The sequence below is a fragment of the Cibotium barometz genome, chromosome 9 (assembly GCF_041138505.1).
Source record: "Cibotium barometz isolate CiBa-2024 chromosome 9, ASM4113850v1, whole genome shotgun sequence".
In the NCBI taxonomy this organism is placed as follows: Eukaryota; Viridiplantae; Streptophyta; class Polypodiopsida; order Cyatheales; family Cibotiaceae; genus Cibotium; species Cibotium barometz.
Window position 1 is genome coordinate 24,905,442 of NC_141054.1, and position 6,000 is coordinate 24,911,441.

A 6,000-nucleotide genomic window follows, 5' to 3' on the forward strand; every position below is an offset into this window, starting at 1 on the left:
TCTTAAGTTTGATTTCATTGTCTCTATGAGAAAAGGGTCAATTCATGTAAGAGATGACCGTTTGTTAAGAGTATTAAATGGAGAACCACCAATGGGAGTTGAGGATGATCTTCTAGACACTCTCTTCCAAATTAGCCTTGTGCCAAGATGGAGCTATTAAATCACTCAACTCTTAATCCATGGTAGAGAAATCAATTTCCATAAAAATAAAAAGATAACTTGTGAAGGCGACAACCCCTTACACACTTATTTTGGGGTAGCTCTATAAAAAGTGAAAGGTGATGACTTAAGACTTTGTGTGTGTGAGGATGAGTACATAGATTCTCTTGAACAAGCTCACATGCAGGAGTCACTTTGATTCTAACTTTAATGATATCCAACAAGAATATGGAATGGACTAGCCATGAGTTGTCTAAATGACTCATCAAGCTTAAAAAACTAGAAGAGGCTAGGCTAGGTTACACTCTTTGGTGGGCATGTATGCTCAAAAGAAAATGAGGGATGTGATGTGAATAGAGGTGATGAGATGTGAGGTGAATAGATGTGATGTGAATCAGATAGATGTGAATGGATGGATTGATGTGATGTGAATAGAGGTGATGAGATGTGAGGTGAATAGATGTGAGGAGATGTGATGTGAATCAGATAGATGTGAATGGATGGATGGATGGATGTGATGTGAATAGAGGTGATGAGATGTGAGGCAAATAGATGTAACAAGATGTGATGAGAATCAAATAAGTGTGAATGAATGGATGGGTGGTTGTGATGTGAATAGAAGTGATGAGATGTGAGGTGAGTAGATGTGATGTGAATGAGATAGATGTGAATGAATGGATGAGATGTGATGTCATGTGAATCAGGATGTAAATGAATGATATGGGATATGAGTGGATGATATGTTATGAAAATGGATGTAAATGTATATGTGAAAGAATGGATATAGATGTGTATGTGAAAGAATGTGATGTGATGGAAAGAGATGTGATGTGACATAAATATATGTGAATGTGAATGTGATGGATATATGAATGCGAATGTGATGGATATGAATTAATGTGATGGATATGAATTAATGTGATGGATATGAATGTGAATGTGATGGATATGAATTAATGTGATGTGATGGGATGTCAATCCGGATAGATGTGAATGAATGAGATGTGAGGTAAAATGAATGAGATGTGATGTGAGTGAATGTGATGTGGTCTGAATGGATGCAATGTGAATGAATGTGATGTGATGAGATGTGGATATGGGCAGATGCGAGTGGATGAGATCTGATGCGGATAAATGAGATGTTGATATGGGTAGATGCAAGTGGATGAGATCTGATGCGGGTAAATGAGATGTGGATATGGGTAGATGCGAGTGGATGAGATCTGATGCGGATAAATGAGATGTGGATATGGGTAGATGCGAGTGGATGAGATCTGATGCGGATAAATGAGAAAAGATGTGATGAAATGGAAAATGATGTGATGAGAATGGGAATACACATGAAATAAATGAGAATTGATGTGGAACAATGTGGAAAGACGAGAGTTCGTTATAGAAACTATATTTATGACCTGTTTTTAAATGGATGTTTTATGTCAAGAATGCTGGGGAAGCATTTTGACCGTCTTGTGAATGAGGTTGTGGAAACCTAGTCTGATAAAGTTACAACAACTAAGACGGAGAGTCAATGGAGGACGTTTCGCGTAGCAAGGTCTACCGAGGTCTTAACCAGCCTCGGTTCGATTAAAATGGTGAGCTTCCAGTACGGTGGATGAGGGACCAAGGAAGCGGCCTATGAGTGAAGCGCTAGGTCACCTGCGAAGGATCCTAGAGGGTGCTGACCATACGGTGCTTGGGCTCTGGTTCGCCAGGATGATACCCATGCATGCATCGAGGAAGATATTGGAACAAGGAGTAAGAGTTGTTTTTTGAATTCGGGCATGGATCTGGTTGATTGACCTTGCTGGTCCTCTCAACGGATGAGTCCATGGCTCTTTTATATGGATCCGTTGGTTGACCTTGTTGATCTTCAATGGAGACTCCATTTTGATATGTGAATATATTGCCGGTTACTATGAGCTAGGAAACAATTTAAAAGGCCCCTGAATGAGTGGACAAGTGGTGAGCGTTCTGGTTGTCAATGTGCCATAGGTACACCGATGAAGGAATGATTAGAATTAAGGATTCAATCGGAGATTTTGAGGATTATGATCAGTGACTCTATGATTTTATTAAATGATTGTTTTAAAGACAGCTGATTCTGTGAAAAAGGCAATTTCATATTGGGTGTGTAAGTGGTGTGACTAATTTTAAGTTTGTATGAATACCCAGCTAGGGGGCCTGGGAACTCTTTTCCCTGGTATGCGGGACGATAAACCCTAATCAAATTCTTAATTGGATCCCATCACTACAGTGGTTGGGTGGTTGGCGAACCCACGGGACTGGAGGGGGTTAGGCTAGACTAATGGATCCCAAAAATGAGACTCAATTCTGTTATGGTACGATAGATGAAGTAAATCTCGGAAAAAAATTGTACTATGGAAAAGAATCAATGGCTATGCCTCTCAATAAGGAAAAAATCGTTGGTCTCTATGATCCAAGTGCAATCTTTTCCTTGATCTGATTTTGATACTTACGGGTTCAGTTAGATCAGTTCAGTTAGTTAAGGCTTTTGACTGCGTTAGAGAAAAATTTATCTTGGAGGAATTGCCCGTGCTTTTCGGGCAAGGGAAGTTTTTTCGGTGAGGCCCCGAGTGAGGGGCCCTGCCCCACGCAAGAAGTGCTACTTCCGCTGCTAGCACCCCTGAATTTGTTGCGCGGTGGGGACAGGAATCTCACAGCTGGTATCAGAGCAAATTTGGCTAATGTGGATCAATCGAGAAGCCAAAAATATCAAAAATTTATGAAGTAGCAGTAAAAGGTTGTAATTGTGTGATAAAATTCATACAAATTGTTATTATTCACACTGAAATTCATAAATTGGTAATTGGGTCTTCAGATGGAAGTACCGCAATTGCATCTAAATTTACTGAATATGTGTCTCTAAGCCTTGCACATGTCAGATTCACATGGGGTTTCAGAGTGATGTTCCCCTATGCAAGCGATACTGCATATCAATTCTTGACCACATTGGATAAGCTTAGATGATATTTTTAACTAAACATCACCACAAGAGATAAAATGTTGTTCACACCTAGCAGTTTGTTACCCTTAATATTGAGGGAATAGAGTAAAACCTTACAAATGGGACATAGAAGCCACCAATTCTAAGAGCTTGAGTCATTTGGAACGATGTAAGTAATAGGCAGTTTTTGAGCTAGTATAAGAGCAGATTTCTAAAATTAGGCAGTTGGAAGACTTATGTTAAGAAATATGAGCTGTGAAAAGCTAGGGACCTTGGGTAGCATGTTTAATTATCAGATCTCATTCCAATCGAACAACCCTCAGTATGTCAAACTATCATGGCACATAAGTTGGTGTCTGGTAAAATTTGTCATCATAATGATAAATCAGATGTCCATGCCTAGTATAATGATGTCATTCTGCACCTCAAATGTCGGCTAGGCTTTAAATATTAATTTATAGTTGTATAAACTTGGTGTAGATAAAATCTTATATCAAATAGATAGATGTAAGTATAGTTTTCAACTTCTCAAAATACCCCTCTACAAAGATTTGAAGACAATGTCATGACAGACAAAAATTTATTCGCACCACCCGCTAGTTTTAGCAGTCTCTTTTAAAGCTAGAATTTGCATGGGTCTTATTTACATCTTGAACTTTCTTGATAGTGAATCTTATTCAATTCTGATGCTTAGAGGCAAAGGTATGGGCAAAAGACACCTTTCTGGTAGTAGCCATATTTGTGAAGATGCAAAAATTGATGTATGCCAGCTAGGCTTGTCCACTTTCGATAAATTAGTAGTGTTTTGGACGTTGGAATTCTATGTGGTCTCGTACACATCATGTTTAATGTCCAACCTACAAACACATCAAATATCGACCAAATCTTTCTAGCATGCCAAGGTGGGCCTACGACTCAGTTTTCACATAATGCCTTCTAGGATCCAAAAAGTTGTTTGCACCCAATGCCTAGAAGTGTTCTTCTAGTAATCAAATGGACATGAATCTTTGTGTACATGTTGGAAAATAGAGTCGTATAAAATTTGAAGCAATTTGGAGTAGTTTAGGCTAACTAACATCATCAATTATGAATTGTATGGATGCAACTGGCCATGATCAGGCATTAGGAACAAACAAATGTCAATGCCTAGTAAAGAAGAGGGCATCCCATGGTTAAAATCTAGTAGGTTCATGCACATAAGCTTGTTATACCCTTACCTCAGGCATACCAAGCCTTAGGTCATTCTGGATCAATATAATATGTTTTCAAGCAACGAATGCCTAGTAAAAAAGAGGGCTTCCCATGGTTAAAATCTAGTAGGGTCATGCATATAAGCTCTTTATACTCCCTGCCTCAGGCATACCAAGCCTTAGGTCATTCTGGATCAATATGATATGAACTAGAAAAGGGCACATGACACTGTTTTCACATCCAGACTGAAGAGGCTAAAAGATGTCCACGCCTTGTATTTTGAACCCCTTACTAGCACTAAAATAATAAATGCATTCTGTGTGATGGCTAATCTTGCTTCCCATAGCAACATTCTCTTCAAAAATCTTAAACAATCTTGACACTTCATTTATCATCCACATTCACACTCATGGAAGAGTGTGAATTGTTAAGGCAGGGGGAGGGGTATCTTCTAAGTCTCAACTCCTAATATTTAAGACTACCTTCAATCATAAGGTAAAGGCCATAAGAACTTGCCACATAAGTGGGAAAATTTTTAAAATTTATATCAAACCCCTATTCGAGTTCTATGGATTCTGGGATAGAATATTTTTAATGCATTACATCTCATTTAATATGACTTTTTCTCACTAAAATGAAAGAACTAAATATCTTACATAAACTGGTGTGTGTAGAAATCATGTCTACAAGGGCTTAGGCAAGCTCTACTATAACTAATGAGGAACCAAATAGTTAACATAAACTAGTGAGTGCAAAAATCATGTCTACAAGGGCTTAGGCAAGCTCTAATGAAAGTTCAAGAGGAGCAACTATGAGGAAGAGGAGACCAAAGTTCCTAGATCTATCTACCTTGGATGATGAAGGGTGGGCCATCAGACACTACTTAAAAACATGGCTAGGTGATGTTGGTGAAAATGGAGAAAGAATCCAGGTGCGACAGGTAAAATATGGTCTTGACCAATAGAAATAGGTATTTGTGCGCATGCATCTTTATGCTACTCAATCATATAAGAGCCTAGAGTACTAGAGAAGTTGTAAGCCACAGGACTTGGACATTTGGCAAGTTCTTGGACTAACGAATATGACCTTATTCAAATACTTAGACTCATTAACACTTATGATACAGATTTAGATATGGGGGTAGTGGAATTAGGAGGTCACATAGTGGAGGTGGTCATCGAAAAGGAACTTGTCTTAGAAGCCCTCAAATTACCAACCACACCCTAATACACAAAACTCACCATGGAAAACCTAGACTTAAGCAGACATGTAAGAAATTAGCAAAGGTCAAATGTAGGGGTTCCTTTTAATATCATTACAGATCTAGTTTTTATAAACACCAGCCAAGCTCTATGCATGCTCCTTATCGGTTGCGTACATGGACAAATGTAATAGAATTAATCCAAGACCAATGTACATGTTAGCATTTGGAAAAGAAGATGATTGGGGCTTCCAAGTTCATAAGGATATAAAGAATCCTTTGCATAAGATCTTTCATTTTGGAGCAGCTAAGGAACTTTCTCTAAAAAGGGCTTATAGATTATGCCAACTCCTAGGTTAGAAAACCCAATACATAAAGAAAGCCAGGTTGGTAAACTTTTTGATAGAAATTGACTATATGATAGAAGAGCAAAGGTTACAACTAATAAAGAAAAAGGCAAACAAGTAGAAGAAGGTAGAGTAAC